Source organism: Rhinolophus ferrumequinum, chromosome 2 (genome assembly GCF_004115265.2).
Source record: "Rhinolophus ferrumequinum isolate MPI-CBG mRhiFer1 chromosome 2, mRhiFer1_v1.p, whole genome shotgun sequence".
Classification (NCBI taxonomy): Eukaryota; Metazoa; Chordata; class Mammalia; order Chiroptera; family Rhinolophidae; genus Rhinolophus; species Rhinolophus ferrumequinum.
The window spans coordinates 101807009-101828711 of record NC_046285.1 but is presented as its reverse complement, the minus strand read 5'-3'; the positions used below and the strand labels follow the sequence as shown (position 1 = coordinate 101828711).

Sequence of the window (21703 nt, the reverse complement as noted above, 5' to 3'; positions counted from 1 at the left end):
AACCCATCAGCTCCATGTCAAGTTGTTGTTTTCAATCTAGTTGTGGGGGTGGGGGGCACAGCTCACTGGCCCATGTGGGAATCGAACCAACGACGTTGGTGTTATAAGCACTGTGCTCCGACCACTGAGCAATCCGGTCACCCCATAATTTAAGTTTAAGTCCTGAGTGCAATCCCTTGTTTGCAAAAATTGAGGTGAACACAGCCATCTAAAAAATTTAGCTTAAGAATGTTCCTTTTCACATACACCCCACTTAGCTGTGTCCAGAAGAAGTTTCAAGAGATGGATCAGTGCTTTCTAAAGTATAGAAAAGCCACAACAAGCTGTGCAGGAAACCAATGTGTTATTTAAAGCAGTCTTTTTGCTCTGCACAAAGGCACTGGGAAGAAATACACACGGGGACCGTGGCCCTCATGTTTGTGGGGTTCCTGCCCCACTCGGGCTCATTTCTTGCTCCCTGGAGCTGGAAGACTGGAAGCGTGGGGTAAGGAGAGGGGACACTCAGTGAGTGCCACTGGGAAGAACAGGGTGGGGAGGGGACGGCCCCTGCCGAGTGCCCTGGTTGGTCTCAGGCTTTATCTCTGAATGTCATGGACAGCTGCCGGCCTGTGTGCATATCATCCCAGCTCCCTTCCCCTGCCCAATTCCTTCTGCTGCTCCCAGGAAAGACCAGGCATGAACACGAGGGATCTGTGCCTGGCCGGTGCCAGGGCAGGGGAGGCGGGGCGCTCACTGTTCACGACCTAGTCACGGGAGACAGACCAACTCATTGTTTGCTGGGCACCCAGCAGATGGCTGAAATGGAATGAGAAGTCCTCTTGGGGTAACAGCTATACTCCTCTCCAACTGACCTTGAGTACAAAAGGTCAAAGTTTGGGAGAGAGAGAAATGGCAATACTTGCCTTCGAATTTGAAATCGTGGTTTGTAATTTATGTGTTGAACTCCGGGACAGAAGCATCTTCGCGCCCTGTTCTCAGGTTACCGCCCCCGAGCATCTGTATCCTGTTCTCTGGAAGGCATATATCACCGCGTCCTCCAGATGCCGGCTGCCTGGAGCTCCTGAAAAGGAGGGCAGCTGACCGGGCAGGACTGCACTCCCGGCTCCACAGGCTCTGGTGGGGGTGGGGCGGAGGCGGGGGAGTTCTGGGTTTGGGGCAAGAATGTTTGCACCGCCCGCCCATCCTGGAGAGCTCTCAGTGTCTCCCCAAAGTTAATAAGTAAGGACAAGAAAGGACCTGTGTGCCAAGTCAGGATGCACATTTGAGCTTCCCCTGTGGTTCTGATTCACTTTATTTCATGACAGGCTCCAAGCCCACCAGTGTAATTACATGTTTTCTCGCCCAAAGTGGGGTCTGGAATTGGGGAAAGAAAGGCCAAATTGGCTGAGCGTGGGGTGTGGCTGCCTTGATTATATTGGACGTGAAAAGAAGATGAATTTTATAATAAGCATAGGTGCCAGGGAGCCTGCCAGTATCTCAGTTTGGGAGTCAGTGTAATCCACACAGAGGAGAGCGAAGATTTCGTTTGGAGGTGCAGGCCTGACTTTTTAAAGTTCAGGCACGAATAAACTTCATATAATAAGAGAGATTTTTTTTTTTTAGCTGACATTTTGCGATTGATAGAAAAGTCTACAGCCTAAGGACATGAAAGCAGCCTCTGGCCTTCGTATGTAAAACATTAAATATTCTCCAACATGATTTTTAGTAGGGAAATCACAACAATGCTGGCATTTCCCTTGAGAAGTGGGGGGCGGGGAAGTGGGATGATGGATGCATTCTTGCCTCCATACCCCGATGCTTCCCCATCAGCCGGCCTGGGGGCCCCCAGCCCAGCACTATCTCTGTCAGGGTCGCTTCGCTCCCCCATCCAGTCCCCCAGCCCCAACACCAGCTTGGACCTCAGTCCTTGCTCTCCAAATACCAACGCATACAGATGCAACCTGTGACACATGGAATATTATTTCTTTGCCCCTCCCCCCCCCAAAAAAAAAATTCCAAGTCATCTACAGGACTCAATTTCAGGATTTTCTTGGAATGTTGTGAAAATCTGTGTCTTTGCCATGGGAACATTCAGAAGCAGAGGTTTGGGTGGCTCTAGTTACAAGACGGTATGTCTGAAGCTGTATTTCTGTACTAAATGGATATTCATCAGGCCAGTAAACTCTCCTCTCATGTGTGTCGGTGAGCCGGAAAGGAGCAAAGCCCCCTGTGGGAAATGCTCCCACCCACCCCCTACCTTTGTTCTCTCCCCCATTGCCCCCCAGCAGGCCATTCTCCTCCAGGTGGATTCCAGAAGCGGCCATGTGATACCTTCTGCTTCTCCCGGAGCAATCCCCTGGCCACCTCCACGTGGTACCTCGGACGCTGCCAGGAGCCCGTTGGATGGCCTGGGGGTTTAAGAAGAATCTGATCTGTACAAAACAGCCTCTGTTTTCAGACACTTTGTGGCCAGAGCCAAGTTTTTAAATCTTTGATACTCGGCACCTATCAAGAAAAATAATAATAATAAGGTAGACTTTTTTTCTTCCTTTCTGAAATGACAGCTTTTTGAGAAAGTTTGGCCTTTCTCTGAAGCCACTGCCCTTTGGAGCCCTCAGCTCCACCAGCTCGCACGCTGACGTCAGCAATCTCCTGCAGTAGCCCACAAAGCAGTGAGCCTGCTCCAAGGGGAGAGCTGAAAGAAGGGTAGTGTCTTAGGCATACTGGCTCATTCCTGCCCCATGTCTGAGGTCTGATAAAGATGGACAGCTTGTTTTCTGTTCTCTGCCCAGGGGCCACAAGTGCCTCAAGCCATGGCACCCACGTACAATGAATGGTGGAGGGCAGGGCTGGACAGGCCTCGGATCTTTCCTTATGTCTTGCTTGGGAACATTGTGGCTCCTGGTGAATTGTTTAGAAGTATGAAGCCTGTATCTGTTGTGGGTTGAATTGTGCCCCCCCCCAAAAAGATATTCAAGTCTTAATCCATGATGCCTGTGGATGTGACCTTATTTGGATATAGAATCTTTGCAAATGGAATCCAGTTAAGATGAGGTCAGCCTGGAGTAGGGCGGGCCACCATCCATTGACTGATATACTTATAGGAAGAGGGCAATTTAGACCTAGACACAAAGACACAGGACACATGTCTTTCACTCTGTGGCAGCAGAGGCAGAGATTGGAGTGATGTGTCTACAAGTCAAGGAATGCCAGGGTCACAGGCAACCTCCTGAAGCTGGAAGAAGCGAGGAAGGATCCTCTCCTAGTTCCGAGATAGCAAGGCCCTGCCAACACCTTGATGTCAGACTCCCATCCGGAACTGTGAGAAAATTAATTTCTGTTGTTTTAAGCCACCTAGTTTGTGGTCATTTGTTACGGTGGCCCCAGGAAACTGATATACCCTCTCTGATGTCAGTGGCTCTCACATTTGAATCAGATGTCCTCACACAACTCTGTACATGTTGAACTCTCTTCAAAGTACCGAACTGAGTGGTTGGAAGTGAGGGAGCAATTGCTCTGGCCAGTGGCACCCACGTCAGCAGGTTTCCTTCCCTGGCAGCCAGAAAGAAGCCTTACCCAGACAACAGGTTTTTGTCGCTACAAAGAATGAGATGAGGAACTGAGAACGGATGTAACAGGAGATTTCCGCGTTTTACTTTCTTTGCCGTATGGTTTCCATCTTTACCATGAGAACGTAATAGTGCAATTACTTTGGGTGAGAAAAAGTAACACAAGAACATCTTAACAAAGAAAAGAAAATTAGCTACACCCAGGTACAAATGGGGTTTGTAACCAACATAGATAGTACCTTCCTTTTCAGCAGCTGAATTGGGTGAAGTCCTGGCCTCCTGCTGTGAAGGTAGTTGGGTTCAGAGGTCAGAATCTGGACCAGAAAAGCTCACTGCTTTTACCAATTCTAAAATGGAGAGCAATAGTCCAAAAGGAAAAAGGAGAAGAAAAATAAAACTAGGCATCACTGGTACCACGGCCGTGTTGGTCGGAGTTACGATTCTTCCCACGAGCACATCTGCAGGCCCCGATTTGTACTCCTGTAGTGGGGCTGCTTAGTACCAGCCTGGTATCCATGGAACCGTGTTGCCTAGCAGTCTCCTTCTTTACATTTTGAGTGAATTGGAACAGAGACTATAGCTTATCTTTGCATCACACCCTAACTGCATCTACCAAGTGTGTCACTGGTGTTCAACACACATTTGTTCAATTAAACTCCACGTTGTTGAATTAAAGTCCTAGGTGCAGGAGTGTGAAAGATTTTTTTTTTATCATTTGAGAAGATGAAATTTGCAATTTTATCTCACTTTTAAAGTTTGGAAAATTGGAAAAGGGTGAATTTGCAAAGCACAAGAATAGGTAGACTGAAAATCACTTTCAGACCAGAAATCGGAAAATTTGGATAATTGTATTAGTCGGAAGTAGAACACATAGGGGGTGTGTGTGTGTGTGTGTGTGTGTCTGCTTGTGTAGATAGATAGATAGACGATAGATAAATAGATAGATAGATAGATAGATAAATAGATAGATAGATAGATAGATAGATAGATAGATAGATAGATAGATAGATAGATAGATAGATAATTTTAAGGAATTGGCTCACATCGTTCTGCTGTCTTGGCAAGTCCAAAATCTGCGGGGTGGGCCAGCAGGCTGGAGACTCAGAGAATCATTGCAGTTTAAGTCCAAGGGTCATCTGCTGGCAAAACTCCTTCTTGCTCAGGGAGTTCAGTCTTTGTTTAATGGGACCTTCAACTGATTGGGTGAGGCCCACCCATGCTCTGGAGGGCCATTTGCTTTACTCAAGGCCCAAAGAACAATGTTTGACCAATTATCTGGGCACCTTGGCCCAATCAAGTTGATACATAAAATTAACCATCAGGGTAATTGTCTGGATCACTGTTTATCAATGGATATGCCATTGACATTTGAGGCAGAACTATTCTCCACTGTGCAAGGCTGTCCCATACATTATTGGATGTTAAACGTCCTTCATTCCTGTCTAGTCAACACCTATGGTGTCCCTATCACTGTAACAATAAAAGCTGTGCCCACACATTTCTGAATGCCCCATTGGGGGCTGGTTTATCCCAGGATAGAGAAGCATTGATACAGATTGACCAACTGTGGTAAGGCTGCCAAAACGTTGGCAACATCAGAATGAATGGTGGGTGTCTCAGGTCTTGGTATTCAGACTTCACATGGATACAGCTATTGCCTAAGGCAGGGGCTGGCAAACTTCCTCTGTAAAGGGCCAAATAGTAAATAGTTTAGGCTTTATGACTGTATGGTCTCTGTCAGAACTACTCAACCCTGCAGTGGTGGGGCAAAATCAGCCATAGTTAATACATAAATGAATGCATGTGGCTGTGTTCCAATAAAACTTTATTTATGGACACTGAAATTTAAATTCCATATACTATTTCACATGTCATAAAATATTACTCTTCGTTTGATTTTTTCCAACCATTTAAAATATAAAATAACTTGCAGACAATCTAAATTTCACTCTTTTACTTTTCATCCCCCACAAACTCACTGCATGTTCAGCTAATCATTGAACAAAGGCTTGAATCAATGTTCACTGAATTGAACCAAATGAGATTTGAACAAATACAGTGATCGTTTTTTTCATCAGCAGAAACTTTTTGGAAGTTGAATCTTATAGAAACCCCAATGTTTGGAACTAATATAGTATTTTACTAGTAAAATTTTATTTTACGAGTTCAAATGGATAACATTTGTGTATTTTGATGAGTACAGAAATCAAGGGGAAGTTCCAGATGGTTCTGTCAGGGTGCTCTTTGATTAAACTGTCCAGATGCTTGAAAGAGGAGAAAGAAGGAAGTTTCTGTTCCCAAGCAGAACCACTGACAGTATTTAATGGTAATGTATATTCTTATTCATAAATATAAAAGTCAGACAAGAAGCATCAAAAACTTACAATAAATGACAAATATTATATCATGATCGGGCATATCACGAGGTGTTTTTACATAACTGGCTCTTATGGCTGTGACAAGAGCAGGTTATAACTATGCTCTCACAATTTTATGTGAGTGGATTAAATCAAATCTGAATTTTTAAAAGATCAATGCAGGAGATACAAACTTCCTCACCACTGGCTTATTTGCAATAGATGCAAACTCCCTCAGAGAAATGCTGGAAGAAGCTTGATTCCCAGGTGGGCACAAAGAGAAAGCAAGAAGGAAATCCGATTTAATACACAGGTGGTCTCCAATGGATGAACAGTTAGCATATTTTTAGGCATCTGAATGTTTATAATATTTTTCATTAATTATAATTTTTCATTTTTAAAATTGTGGTAAAATACATGTAACATGAAACTTACTTTTTTAACCATTTTAAGTGTAGAATTCAGTGACATTAAGTACATTCATATTTCGTACTCTTTCATCATCCCAAACAGAAACTCTGTGCTCATTAAAAAATATCTCCCTATTCCTCCCTCTCCAGCCCCTGACAACCACCATTCTTTTTTCCTGTCAGAGACAGAATTTGAGTATTCTAGATAGCTCAATATCTAGATCAATATCTTTGTGTCTGGCTTCTTTCACTTAGCACAATGTTTTCAAGGTTCATCCATGTTGTGGTATGTCTCAGAACTGCATTCTTTTTTTAAGCCTAAATAATATTCCATTTATTGGACACATCTTTTGGCTCTTGTGAATAATGCTGCTATGAACACTGGTGTCCAAGTATCTGTTTGAGTCCCTGCCTTCAATTCTCTGGAATATATATTTAGGAGTAGAATTGCTAGGTCTTGTGGTAGTTCTATGTCTCATTTTTTGAGGAATCTCCATACTATTTTCCACAGTGGCTGTTCCGTTTCACATTCCCACCAGCAGTGCCCAAGGGTTCCAATTTCTCCACACCCCCACCAACACCAGGCTTCTGTTTCTCATTTTTGTTTTGTTTGTTTGCTTTGTACAACAGCCATCTTAATGGGTGTGATTCGGGAAAATTTTTTAATGCAATTTGAGTTGAGCATTTTTAGCCCCTGATGCACCTTCACTTTTACTTGAAGTTCCACAGATCAGTTTCAAAGGCGGGGCTGGGCTTTTTTACCCTCTCAGAGTTTGAGATTCCAGAGTAAAGCCTTCCTTGACTTCACTCCAAGAGAGTGGGGTGATTGATTTCAAGCTGGAGGTGAGACCTGCAAAGGAAACAGGTACCTCCATGCAAGGGCTGGTGTTCAGAGCCCATGTAGAAACCAGCCACCCCCTCTAGAGGACCAGGTTAAATGAGAAATCATCCCATTCTCTCTCTCTCTCTCTCTCTCTCTCTCTCTCTCTCTCTCTCTCTCTTTCTTTCTGAAGCAACTGCAATAAGTAAGGTTTCATTTCCTTGTTCTCCTTTCAGGGGCCCAGTTCCAACACTGCAAGAGATTATCCCAGTTTAAAGCATTTTAAATCAACAGCAGTTTGGGGTCACTGGAGTTTAATTCAGATAGACTCCTCTACAAACCAATCAAAACCATCACTGCTCCTGGGGAAATTCTTGGGGGGTCCTGGGAACCCCCACAGTGGGGTGCCTTGCCCACTTTCTCACCTCCTCCCCACTGTGGGGTGGCTTTGAGCCACCTCCCAAATGCTGGGACCCCACTGCTGGTGGTGCTGCCCCAGCCCCACACTCACTGTGGATGTTCTCCTTTCCCACACCCCCAGGAGAGGTTTGGGGCTTCTACTCCACGGGTGCAGGAAGGAAACTCCCTCCAAATAGCCTTAGGTAGTGATGGCTCTTCAGGCCTCCCAAGTGCAGCTCCTGCCTCTGTTAGCAACGTGTATCAAACCCCATGGACCGGACGGAGGGACCACTTGTTGGATATCTTCCTACCTCATACTTGCAGCCCCACTCACCCACTGAGACAGGGGCACCCACAGGGGAATGGGTGCCCCTATCTCAGAATGAGTTCCCTGCCTCCCAAGGCTCCCTCTCTCTCCCAAGCCACAAGGACTCATGACCCCTCTTCCATTCTGGAGTATGTTTTAGTGCCCGGGGGCATGCTCCTGAGGACTCAACTGTACCCCCAGATGTGCCCAAGGGGCTTGAGGCCTCAGACAGGGTTCCTGCTGACTGGTGTGTCAGTTAGGATGCATTGGGCTGCAAGCAACAGATAATCCCACCTCAACAAAAAGAAAAATGTGTCTTCTCATTGGAACAGAAGTCCTGAGGCAGCTCCAGGGTAGGTTAATTCAGTGGCTCCATAATGTTTTCAAGGACTCAGATTTTCACCATCTTTCTACCAGCATCCTCAGCATTTGACTTGGTCCCCAGGGTAGCTCCCTGAGGCACAAGATGGCTGCCCCACTGCCAGTAATCACATCCAGACACTGTGATATCCAGTAGAAGGGAGAAGAGATGCTTTATGTCCTTCAATCCTCTCTTGAAGAGCAAAAACTTTACCCAGCAGCCCCTTGGACAGCCCCTTAAATCTCATTGGCCCTGATTGTACCACATGATCAGGCTCAAGGAGCCACTGCAGAGGGATGGGACCACCATGATTTTATCGGTGTTTTTTTTTTCTAGGTATCATCTGAGACACATGCACCCATTCCTGAGCAAAATTTGGTTCTGAAGACAAGGAGAAGGGGGGCCAGGGGAGTTGCAGAGTTTGTGGGGCTACCGTACTTACTCATGGGGTCACCCCTTGGTATCGCTCGTGTACTTGCTTTGTTGTTAGATTTTTCACTCTTTTCCTTTTTTACAGAAGAAATATATAAATATTTTCTTGTTCTAAATAATTTACTCAATACAGAAATACGAGGAGTAAAAATATGAAAGGTGTCCTTCACCTCCCTCGCTCATCTCATTTCCCTCCCGAGGAGGAAACTCTGTCTCTATTTTGGTGTGATCTCTTCCTGTCCCCTTTATGCATTTGCATATGTTCATACATACATAGGTGCTTTGCTTTAATTTTTACATAGATGGTATCTTGGTATTTTTCCACGTAGATCTTGGCATTTTCCCACTTAGTTCTCAGTACTAAGAGATCCACTTCACTCACTTGAGACGCTGAATATTATCCCATACGGTGGATATTCCATTGCTTTGCATTTTCACTAGCTTTTCAATCTTGGGTCTTATCCCTCCAGTTAGATTATAAACATCCTGAGGGCATATTTTTCTATCTCCAAACACTTAATACAGTATTTTCCTACAAAGTGAAAGTCAGTTGATGATTCTCGATGGAAAGATTCTCTCGCTAGCCACGTAAAAGTTGTCTCAGCACTTCTGGCTGAGGTGAGCCAGGGGAAGGGACACAGCACCACAGTCTATCGGTTGGCCACTCTTTTGTCTATCAACACAGTGACAAATCAATCTACCAGTTAGGGAGAGTTGATAATGCTCCACTGTTCCTCTGGTAACGTTTGCTGGGCTCAATATGGCACACCTTCTCAGTCTCCGAGCAGACTGTCAATTCAGAGGGCCGGGGCTACTTGCAAAGTTATACATTATCTCGTTGTTTGGCTCACACTGGAGCATCAGGCAGAGTTATTAACAGCCTGTGCTTCCTGGAAAACCATTTCAAAGGCTACTAATGGTGTTCGCAGACTGTTGAGCTGGAACAGTTATCCATATGCCTAGACACACACTCTTAATAACCCTTTTCAGGTTTCTTGAGGCAGTCACAACTACATAAAATAGATTACAACTAAACCTATTCTAGACCCTTTGGTGGGGAGAAATTACTTCAATCTGAGGCTCTCACCTCAAAACAGGCCAACCACATTTGGGAAGGGATGAACCTCTCAGGGCAATCACACTTTAAGCAGATGTTGACATTCAGACCTGCTGATAGCGTCAGTGAACTCATCTCAGGCCTTGGTGGGCGCCTTGTACTTCTGAATCTGCCAAGCTTCCTGTAGTAGCCGAAGAAATTACCATTGTGATGGAGCAAAGAAAAGAAACACCTGTCTCCCAGATGTGCTCTTTGCATTGGGGAGGACTCTCAGAAATTGCACTTCAACAGAAAACCTGGAATGATGAAAGGAAATCAAGCAATAGGAATGAGGCTTCTGAAATTACTTTATGTCCCTTGGCTAATAACACACAAGGGAAAACTTTTTGATCAATCATTTTTATTAATATTGATTATGAAAACTCTGGTCCTTATCACTAAGAAGTCTAAAATTGAATTGGGGAAAAAGGGTGTCCACATATGAGAGTTGGACAATATGAAATCAAGACTAAGTAAATGCCTGTGATGGCTTTGGAGGGAAAATCCGTTGTAACGGCAAGGCTACGCTTCCAAACAGGGCTGGTAATCTGCCTTGATATACTCTGAAAGGCTCATGCTTGACCCAAGCTCTTCACTTATAAAAGACACAAGCTATTTTCTCTGGTAACACAGCCTGGATTTCTTGGCTGACTTGCCTGTTTCATATACGCGTATGTCTTCCTCTGTTGGGGTTGGAAGCTTCCCAACCTGCCTCCCTCTGGGTTTCTACCACCTTCCTTACTTTTAAATAGCCATGACCGTCAAATACCTTGATTACCCTTGTTCCTTGTTCCTTGATCTACATCTACTACCTCACCCTAGTTTGTTGACACAAACATTGCTGGCAGAGAAGACAGAGTCAGGAGAAAACCTAGCTAACTCTTGTTAAAAACGATTAAGAGGGTTTGTAATAAGTAAGTCAGAGCATGACCCGAGGGATTTGGCTGGGGGTACCATACTCCACCCCATGCCCTGGTACTGGTGTCCCCAATACCCCATGTAGGTGTTTCCATAGACATATATTTTTTCAGGCCAACATTGATTTATATGGCAGCAGAACTTGGGATTCAAAAGGGAAAGATGAAACCTTCCCAGCAACTTGGAGTTTTCTTTTAAGAGGAGTTTTCTCTACAGAGTGTTTAGTTTTAACTGGTCATTAAAGATGGGCAAAACAGTCCTGGAGAAATGGGTTTTCCTCCTCTCCAGGCCTGTCCTTCCTAGAGAAACAGGCACAGGCAGAGCCATGGGGCCGCCCTCCTAACTAGAACCAACTGCTCCTGATAGTTTATGATCTGGTCCACTTCAATTTCTCATGTGTTACCTTTCTAGGGGGTGCAAGGCCCAGCAATCTGGACACAGGCCAAGGAGCCAAGAACTGTCGAAGTCCAGGTCTCCACTCTCCTACTGACACCAGCGACCACCCAGCCCAGCCAGACCATATGGCCTCTTGTTTTCCTGATGTATGAGGTGGGTAGAACGCTTTTCCCCAAAAAGAGGACTCCAAGGGAATAGTTAAAATCTGTAAACATGTATCATTATAATTATTATTCTAGTTTCTAGTTAAAACTGAACTGGCCAAAAGGAAAGAAAATACCAGCACTGCCTCTGAGGGCAGCTACCTTTGCTTTTCCGGTATTTCCAGTCTGACTGGTGGGAGAATGTCCTGGAAGCCCTGCTTGCTGGGCCTGAACCCGCAGCTGTGCTCACCACATCTGAGCATAACAAGAGCTAACGGAGCCCTGGCTGTAACTGGGCTCTGGGTGTTGATACCATTTGCTATAGTAGAGGCTGGACATCGCCTGTGACACCCAAGGGGATGCAGCATGTCCACAGTAGGGCCTGAAATCTTTAAGTTCTTTGGGGATTGCCAGCCTGTGTAGGTGACGGGTAAACAGACTTTGGTTTCTAAGTTGTCAATCTAAAACCAGTGCTTCAAGGGAGTGAGTACTGCTTTCCTCAAGAGAGGAAGCTCTGGACTTCTGAGGTTGTTACGGAGAGAACGTTTCTGTAGGACAGCACTACCTCTCAACAGTGACTCTGTCCCCACCACCACATCTATCTTCTTCATGGGAGACCCTCAATAGATAGCTCAGCCAAGTCACCGTGGCTCCCTTTCTCTGGGTCTAAACAATCCCATCCCGTCTCGACAACTGCTTCCCTGTGGAAAACTGCATGGCCAAACTTCTACCATTCTCCTATTTAGCCCGAAGTAAGGCCTCAGGCCATTCTCCCTGTGGGTTTCCGGTATGAGCTTCGGCGGAAGTGCCTGTATCCCCCACCAGCAGGGCCAGGGCCTCCTTCTGCTCCTCCACGAAAGTCAGGACATGACACAGGAAGCACAACAGCCGTGCCCAGAGCCAGGTGGAGACAGTAAAACAATTTGACATTGTTTAAATGGGTGCTTTTAAAATATCTATTCAACATTTACTTAGAGGAAAGGCTGGGTGCTCTAAATAAATAAAGGAAGGGCTCAACAGGAAGGAAGGCTTGGGAAGTGGGGGCAGTCTCAGCTTCTCCCCCACCTCAGAGAATTCATCTGTGGCCCTGAAATTTGCAGCCCCCTGTCAGCAAAACAAAAGCCCCCGATTGAGGGCACCAACTTGTGTCAGCAGGCAATACCCGGTGATGCCCTCAGAAGCCTTCATCCCAGGCCCTGTTCAAGTGTGCCTTCCCTCTCCCCGCCATTTCCCCTGAGGGCAGTCTGGAAAAGACTAACGTCTCTGTATCTTGCTACCGTTTTCAAAGATGTTGCAGCCCTTAAGCTGGCCCACCTGGCGGAAAGGAAACGTGATTTCTTTTCAAGTGCACCGGGAGGCCTGAGCGCTCTGAGCTTCCTGTAGGGGGAGGTTCTGTGCTCGCCTGCCCCCTGCCCACCACTCCTGGCAACCTGGGGCCTCCCAAGGTATGTCAGACAGGCCATGACATAGAAGGTGCCCAGAAGTGGGGAAAGGTTGCTCTTTGGGTCTTTATATGCTTAATTCTGGCTTCTGCCTTGACAGCCCTGCACATGCCCTTGGTCTTCTCTCCCAGGCTTGCAGTGCTGCTGACGACACTCATTACAGTTGCAAAGAATTTCCACCTGTCCCCCGTGGCTCCCTACACTTCACCCTCTGCTTCCTCCACCACTTCGTAAAGGCAACGCGAGCTGCCTGGAAACTGGCTTTCTCACACCCAGCATAATATTCTTCCTTTGTCTCTTTGAGTCCAGAACGATCACTCGAACACCTTTTACATGCAACTATGGGTCAAATCTGTTACCTAGATCATGAAATAAGTGGCAGAAAGAAGGGCCAAAGAGTAAGCAGCGCCGAACACACTCACCTCCAGACAGCACTGGAAATACTCTTTAGCCGAGAGGTTAACAGCACAGGGCGCTGTGCAGAGGCCCCAAAGTGGAAGGGATCCCCCTTCCCCAGCTCTCGTGGACGAGCACGCAGAGCGTGGGGGAGGCGGGAGTAGTCGTGGAGGTAGTAGTAGTGGTAGTTGTAGTTATATGTAACGTTTAAGAAAAGTATTTCCAAAATCCATGGTATCCCAACCATTGGCACTGTGTGGGGTAGAATTAAATAGGAAATGTGTGAGTCCCATTTATAAAAGGTAACAGCACCGCTGGTAGCTACGACATTGCCCCTCTTTATGAAGCAGGGCCAGGCAACCATTTCTTACTTATTTCACCAACCCAATCTCCTTTCTGCCCGTTCCATTTCCACATAGTAATTATATACCTGGGCAGCTGTCTCTGGGCTTTTTCACCTGGTGGTGTCCATGTTGGCTGGAAGCCTTGGGTCCCTTACCACACACGTTCCAATGCATTTATGGGGTCCCCTGAGATTGGTGCTGCCTGTTACTAAAAACTATTCTTCGGCCATGGATAAGAACAATCTAAGAGTTGTGGTTTTTTTCTTTGTCGATGTCTCTCGGCCTTTGGAGCAGGACCATTTTACGCAACCCCTTGTTTCAGGTTATATCTTTAGCTGACTAATAGTTGCCAGTTCTTGTAACTCTTGATACTCTGCAATAGATGCTATGTTACCTATTAAATTAATACATATTTTTTAAAAAAAGTATAGAAGGGTGTGATATTAGAAATGAAAGCACTTCTCCCCAGTCTTGACACTAAGCTCCAATTCCCGGAGGTGACCACTGTGAACAGCTGCTTAAACAGCTTTTGGAAAGGTTCTCGGCATGACCGAAATGCATATGCTTCCTTTTTACACAAATAGGATCATACTGTACCGTGGCACTTCAGCTTGCTTCCTTTACTTAAAATTGTGCCTTGGGACTCTACCCGCATTAGTACTAGAGAAGCAATGACTCTTAATGGTGCGTTCTGTTCTATTGTGTGGGTGCCCTAAGTTAACAAGCCTCTTATTGAAGGACATTGAGCTTTAGTCTGTTTTTTTTTTCTCCTCTCTCATAAAGAGTAAACATATATTGGATATTGTGTCATGGGTGCCTTTTTGCTTTAAGAGTATAACTATAGGAAGTTTTTTTCTAGCAGAAAAACGGCTGGTTTATGAGTATTCACAATTTACATTTTGATCATTATTACCAAATTGCTTTCCAAAAAAAAACCGATGCCAACAGCAGGACAATGCTACCGAGCATTTTTTAGAAAAAGCAAAATAGCCAAGTCAGTTATCCATAAATGGAACTCTGGTGTTTTAAGCATCCCTTCCGTCAATGCCAGCTGATTTGGGCTGGATCAAGCCAAGAAGGAATTTAATTATAGACTTCTCTCTGCGTTTCTCCTCTGAAGCTAAATATACAAGATTTGGGCAATTCTGAGTGGGTTTGTATTTTCTTTTCACTGCAGCCACATGAGTCCCTCTTGTCCCAAGGTCAATTTTAGACTTGCTGTTGTGTGTGCATTGGTCAAGGGGAACAGCTGGAGGGTGGGGGGCGGTGATGGTGCAGAGTCTTTGAGGCTTGAAGAGCCGGGGGAGTTCTCCAACTGCAGGCTCAGAGCCTGGGGCTTCCCAAGGCGAGCTGATCTTAGGATTTCTTTTTACTTCTCCAGTCATCCTGTCCTGCACAATAAAAATGCTTCTACTCTTCAGCCCTTTTCTATCTATGTTGTCCACTTGAAAATTATTAGAGTAATGGGTTCGATAAGGCCATTGCTCTGGGTTTCCCCCTCCACAGCTCAGGGTGGGCTTTCTGTAATGCTTCCCAAGCTATCTGAACTAAAAGACGGCTTTAAAAAAAAATTCCAATCTCTTATAGACCGATACTTGTGTAACATATTAGAAATACTGAAGTACTCAAACAATGAAAAATAAAGACATACAAAATACAAGCCAAATTTCTTTTTGTTAGATTTAACAACCCAAATTACTTTGTTATTTTGCTATACAAGTTTTGAAATAATTCCTCTCAGTTTCTGTTCTCGTCTCATTGGAGACGGGGAACAGTTTGAGTGGCACTGCCCTATGCACATCTCCAGAAGCTTCTGCGGGCTTCCTTTTGGCCCTCAAGTCTCTATCATTTTGCTGGGAGAGCGATTCGCATCCAACAGGGAAAGTTGTCCAGGTTTTCAGCCATGGAAGCCCTGGGTCAATCCCCAGGGTTAATACTGGGCTTGGGTTTAAGCTCGGGGGCCTGTCCTGTGGATCCCAGTTCCTTTCCCACTCAGCTTTTCCTGTCGTGGGCAGCAGGAGTTCACGTGTGCAGAGTACCATGATCTGCTGCCTTCAAATTAGGAGACATGATATCCTTTCCTGCAAGCTTTTCTTTTTATTTGATTTAAAGTTAACATCAGCCTTCTTATTACTGTCTCTTCTCTATAATGCACTGCAGACAAGTGAAATGTAAAATCTGGGCACGTGGATAAAAAGGAAGCAATAGTACTTTTTTTAATGCATCAAGCCATTAAAACAATTCAATTCACTTTTTACATAATTTTACAGTTTGTGAACTACTTTCCATAGGTCTTAATACAAGGGAAATAACAAGCAGTGACTTCTCAAAATATGAGATTTTTAAGTCTTTTGTCTTTCAAAGGGGCGGCCCGTTTCAATTTTAAATACTTTGAGAAAACTGGTTTTCAGATTTCCGTTTGGGACCTGAAGTAGCAGATCACAGCAGCATCTAGCGGACATTAGTGATACAACAGTTGGAATCGACTAGGAAGCAAAATAAAATATAGTTAATTTTTAAGTACTGTATTTCATCAATTATAAGACTCAGATGTTTTCTTGTTTTGAACATTTTTTTAAACTGGGGTGTGGCTTGTAATATATGGCACATCATAGTTTAATTAAAATTTTTTTTCTTTCTCAGTGATACTTCATCTTACAATTGTTAACATCTTAGTTTCGTCAAAATAGGATATTTCATATGAAACTTTGTGGGATGTTCATTCAGTCATTACTTTTAGTAATATTTATTGAGCATATATTTTGTATATGTAACTTATCGACTCATTGCGTATATTATACTCATTGCATATATTTTAATTGTATATATTCAAAACTCTTAATTGTAATGCATAATGTAGATCTTTGTCCTTTATGATACATTAATGCATTCATATTAATCAGACAGACTTAACTCCATGAATTTAAAAATCTGTAATTGCCCAGCAGTTCTCAACACCGGCTATATGCTAGCATCACCTGCAGAGTTTTCTAAACTTTAACTGGCCAGACCACACTTCTTAGCTCTGGTCCAACTGGTCTAGGAATAGGGCCCACACATTAGGAATTTTCAGAAGCTTCCCAAGCTTTTAAGTTCTAATGTGCAGCCTGGGCTGAGAACTTTTTCCTTCATTCAAGCCAGATGCTTTCAAGATTATGTAGATTTTTTTAATTGTTGAGAAATAGTCGGTGTTTTGTTTTACAGTAAACAACTCTTGTTTCTTATAACTATCATAATTATGAATGCAAAGAAACTCTACTTATTAAAGCAATAATGGATAACACTAAAATCATGATACTTAAGAGAAAAATTATTCCGAAAAACATTATCACTTAACGTATGCTCAAGTAACGTTCAGCTTGCATTTGGTTCTTACATACTTATTCACACAGTGTTGTTTGAAGTGGGCACCACAACAAGATCAGGAATGCTGATGAAGTGTAAAACAGTAGCTATAAAATTTACAAGATGCCACAGTGATATACCTTTAACAGACCATAACCCTCTCTAGCAAAGTCTATCCACTAAGGAAAAAAAATACCTACGATATCATTTCCTTGGAATCCTCTTTCCTTGGCTGAGAGTGAACTCTGCAAATTCCAGGACTGACCCCTAAGCGTACTACACGGATTGCCCAATTGCTCTTAACCTTGGTAGAATTCTGTAGAATGTGAGATGCCTCATCAGATCTCGTAAGGAATCCACATAGCATTTCATGAGCAACAGCTTGGAGAAGCAAGGCCCCAGTTCATTTCCGGGCCCTACCACTTGCTAACTCTGGAATCTTGTGCAAGTCACTGAAGTCGCCAAATCTCTTGGTCCCCAACAGGCACATTTGGGGTAACAACACCAACTTCAGCTATTGTGGACGTGAGAGTTGTTTGTAAATATGGAACACGTAATAGGCAGCCGGTGCAATAGCAATGACTGTTACTCAGGGTCGTTTCTTCTTCCTGCTTTTGGCTCATTGCAAAAAGTCAGGAGATGGTGTTTTCCAGCACCTTCGAGGCAGCATAATACCATTAACCCCTCCCGGCCCGCCTCTCCCAGCCTGTACAGCTGTGCGGGGCAAGGTCAAGGCATGGGGATCCGTGTTTAATCAATAGCTTAACCCCTTTTGGATTCCTTGGATAGAATATTAAAATGTAATGTGACATCTATTTGAAGCTTGAGCATAAACATGAAGAGGGATCAGCAATTTATTATTGAAAGGTAGTTAAATTTTATAAAAGAAGAGTAAATATGTAAGCAAAATAAAAGCTTTAAAAAAATGGACTATATCGCCTTTTGGGGAAATAATCCTCTGGACCCTGTTGTAGGTCAGGCAGTGGCTGGATGGGTCATATTGTCCCCAGGCTGCAGCGAGAGGTCGGAGGCTGCAAAGTCCAAGGCAGCCAGATGCCCAGCCTGACCTCAGGTTACTCCAGGCCGAGAAGGTGGTATGGGCAAGTACAATTCAGCACCTCCCAGCGTTTCCTTTCAATTGCCTACCCCTGATTTCTGTTAGGCCTGGTGTTGGGCTCCTGGATATGGGGCCGTGTGCTAACGCAATAAATAGACTAAAAAGCGGGAACTGTGCAACTAAGCCAAGTCAAACACCGCTGTGAAAACCTATCCTGAGTTGCCCTGAGGTGTTTCCAAAGCAAGGCAAATATTATAAATGAGCAGTGGCTCTGATTCTCCCCCTTGGGGGAACCAGGATGGGAAGACAGGGCGACCCTGTTTGAGGCCAGGGCAGGCTCTGGGCTCCACACTGTCCACAGGTCACTCAGGAGACCTCCAGATTCTCCCAACTGTCCCCGATTTTGTGAGAATGTCACTCTGCCTTGGGATACCGGGCACACCTGAAAGCAACTGATCACCTAGGAAGCAAAAGTCATTTTTGGCTTTGCCCCCCCTGGTTCCATGAGCTATAAGAAGTCACTTATAAGTTCATCTTCAGCTCCACTAGTGCATCTAGAATCAATATTTATTGTCCACATGTCAAGATCCATGATTCTCAACTTTACCATGCATAAGATTCGCCTGGTTTGGGCCAGGGCTGACGCAGGAACACAGACTCCCAGACTCACCTCCTCAAATTCTGATTCAGTAGGTGTGGGCTGGAGCCCTGGAACCTACCTTTCAGCAACCCTACAGGTACAAAAACGGGGGACCCCAGGTCCACCTTCAGAAACGCTAAACACGTATATAACAACTCGAGTCTAACCCCGATTGTGTTGTCCTCATGTTCCAAATGGACTCACTCCCTAATGGCTAATTCTCTGTAGGGAGCCAGGCCCATAGAGCAAAAGGGCTGCCTCTCTGTATGTTTTAAGTGAAAACTTACTGAATCTTCTTAGTCCCTGGATTGTGCGGTGGGGGCAGAAGGTATGTCATCATCTTGGTTTTCAAAAAGCCTAAAACCTACCTAGGGGAAAGGTTTGTTGGGGAAACACCAGCGAATTGGAGAGGCAGCAGGGAATTCAGAGATGGAGTGACTGACGGAGAATTCAGAGGAGCCTCACTTTCAGGGCTGGAACCAGAAAGAGGGCAGGGAATCCCATTCCATGGAACAAGCATGGACGGAGACCTACTGTGTGCCAGCACGGTGACCTGATGGGCAGAAGCAGCACTGAGGAAAGAAGGGCCAGCTGGAAGAGAGGAAGAGAGCAGTCTGACCAGGGTGTGTTGGATGGAGGGCAGAGAAGGGCAGGAGCTGGAAGAAGTGGAGGGTGGGAAACACATCAAGTAGGACGATGCATGTCCTGGGGTGCGGAGGGGTGTTGAAAACTCAGGTGGAGTTTAGTCTTGCTTCGATAGGTAAAGGGAGAATGGATTTCTTACAAGGAACAGAATGCTAAGAGAAGGGCTTCTTCTGGAACAGAAGAGAAAGCTGCTGGGACAGGCGCCGTCAGAGATGAGCTGAGCTGTGAGGCTTAGAGCTGCCAGGGATGAATTCCATGGATTTCAATGTCAGTGGCGAATGGGGGTGTACTGAGTTGAATAGTGTCCCCGTCTCCAAATTCATGTCCTTTCTAGAACCTCAGAATGTGACCTCATTTGGAAAAGGGCTGTTGCAGATGGAATTAGGAGATTTGAGAAGAGGCCATCCGGAAGTAAGGTAGACTCTTACTCCAATGTGACTGGTGTCCTTATAAGAAGAGGAGAAAAGACACATGGAAAAGGATGATGGCAGAAATAGAGATCAGGGTGATGCGTCTGCGACCCAAGGAACACCAAGGATTACGGGCAACCACCAGGAGCTGGGAGAGAAGCACGGCCAGATGTTTCCCTCTGAGCCCCCCAAAAGGAGCCAACCCTACCAACGCCTTGATCTTGGACTTGTAGTGTGGACCTAAAGACACTTAATTTCCGACGTTCAGCCTCCAGAACTGTGAGAGAATAAATTTCCGTTGTGTTAAGCCACCCAGTTTGTGGTTATTTGGTAGAGCAGTCCCCAGGAAACTTATGCAGGAGACTTGAGGAAGAAAAGAAAGTGAGGACAAGTGTCTTGGGAGTACAGAATGGTAGGGCCCTGGCGGAGTCTGCTGAGGCAAGGCTGAGCCCCAGGGATCCCGCAGGCATCGTATCTCCCTCCAACAGTGTCCCCCAAGGACAAGGGGCCAAGTCCCCTGAGGAGGAAGTGGTGGACTCAGCAGTCCCCCCACTCTGAATTCCCTGCACACCTTCTTATTCCCTCTTCCACGATTTCCTAAGCAGATAACACAGTAGCCACATGCTTAATAAAGGTTTCTGAGCCTCCTCCGGAAATGAAAGAATTTTTCTGGTTATTAAATGTGTACCAAGTGATTGTAAAGAACAGGCCTTGTTTTTCCATTTAGATGTGGGGTTGTTTCAAAGAGAAAACACCATGCCCACATTTTCCCCACTAAATTATAGTCCTGGACTTCCACTATAAATTCAGAACTGGAGAAGGCTGAAGACAGAATGGCCCCCATTCACACGAAAACTCTAAAGACTAGTTTCCCCCGAGTTTCAGGGTCCCCTGTACCCGCAAACCAGTGTGTGTTATGGCACTTACTTCTCGAGGCCTGCCATCACTGATACCATCTCTCTGTCTCTCCCCCTCCCTCCATGAAATTTCCTAAAAGCAACCACACAAAGGTTGCCCTTCTGTTATATCAGGGCCACTCATGCACACCCAGACTGTGCAAATCAGGAAAAAAGGCGCCTCATCCAGGTGGGTGGATTGTAAAAAGACACCCCTGTCTGGGTGGCTGAATTACAAAAAGTGCCCCTGCTGAGTGAGCCACTTGAAGAAAAGGACATGACCCCTCCTACGGGGAATAAGGCTTGGCCAGCTGAGCCCTGGTTGGATTTCAGCCCCATGAGGTCCATGTATGTACACGCTGACGCTGCACAGGCGGCCGCAGCGTCTGGATTGGTCCCAATCCAGAACCGAGGTTTTTTTGATCATCTCTTTGTTGGAGCTGAAGGACCCAGCTAAGGGGTGCTCCCACCTTTCTCTGGCCTGCCTTATGCTACAGCTAGTTTCTGTGCGTGTGTCTTATCCAGGGGGGAGGGGAAGAAAGTTTGCTGTCAGTCTCATCAGATTTCACGTTCCCATCACCTAACGGTGCTCAGTATATACTCACCACATGTTTGTGGAACTTAAATGCACGTATCCTGTTTGAGACTGGAAATCTCTCGTTTGTCTCAACCAACCTGCCGCCGCATGACTGTTTCCCACTGGTGATCCTACTGGCCTCTAATAGTTCAATCCAGACAAGAGAAGTAAAATCAGACTCCATGTGGAAGGAAAGGTCAACCTTTAAGCCTCGAGGACCAGAGGGAAGGCAGTATTATTACTATTATTATTATTATTATTTTACTTTTTTTCTTCTCTCCCCACTCACACTTCTCTGGCTCACAAAATCATCCCCTCCCTGTCAACAATGTCATTGTGCTGTCACCACAGTGGCTGGGGCTGAAGAGTGACCACCACGAGAACCATCACCTCCCTCAATTTCCTTCGATAGGACCCTGAAAACAGCAAAGGAAATTAAACCACAGACCCCACGAGGCCCCCCCAGCGATGGCGCCCCTGGAATAACTTCCACGTCGCTGGCAGCAGATTGGGAGCTTGGCTCGTAACTCAGTCCTTGCAGGGTGGATGACGCAGGTGTCTCGAGGTGGTTGGGACGCCGGAGGGGGCAGTTAAGGTGACAGATGTGACCTGCGAGGGGGAACAACGTCTCGGTTACATGGCGATGAAATAAGGAGTGATTTCTCGGCCTCGTTCCGGCTTTCCTGGGCTGAGGTCAGGCCTTTTAGGGGATTTGTGCGAAACCTTTGAAGTTTGGTATTTTCACAGCTCTGGCTGGGCCTGCC

At 45.4% G+C, this 21703-nt stretch overlaps 1 protein-coding gene across 3 annotated transcripts in view; it reads left to right on the top strand.

The window, feature by feature from the left end:
- CLDN14 (claudin 14) overlaps positions 1 to 21703 on the top strand; it is a 94724-nt gene that overhangs the window by 47380 nt on the left and 25641 nt on the right. For 2 of the 3 annotated variants that reach the window (XM_033132942.1, XM_033132951.1), the window contains exon 2: positions 11060 to 11197. The gene's annotated coding sequence lies outside the window, so the exon portion shown is untranslated. Of the gene's footprint in view, positions 1 to 1066; positions 1117 to 11059; positions 11198 to 21703 lie in introns of those variants that run through there. The other variant, XM_033132959.1, reaches the window with a different exon arrangement.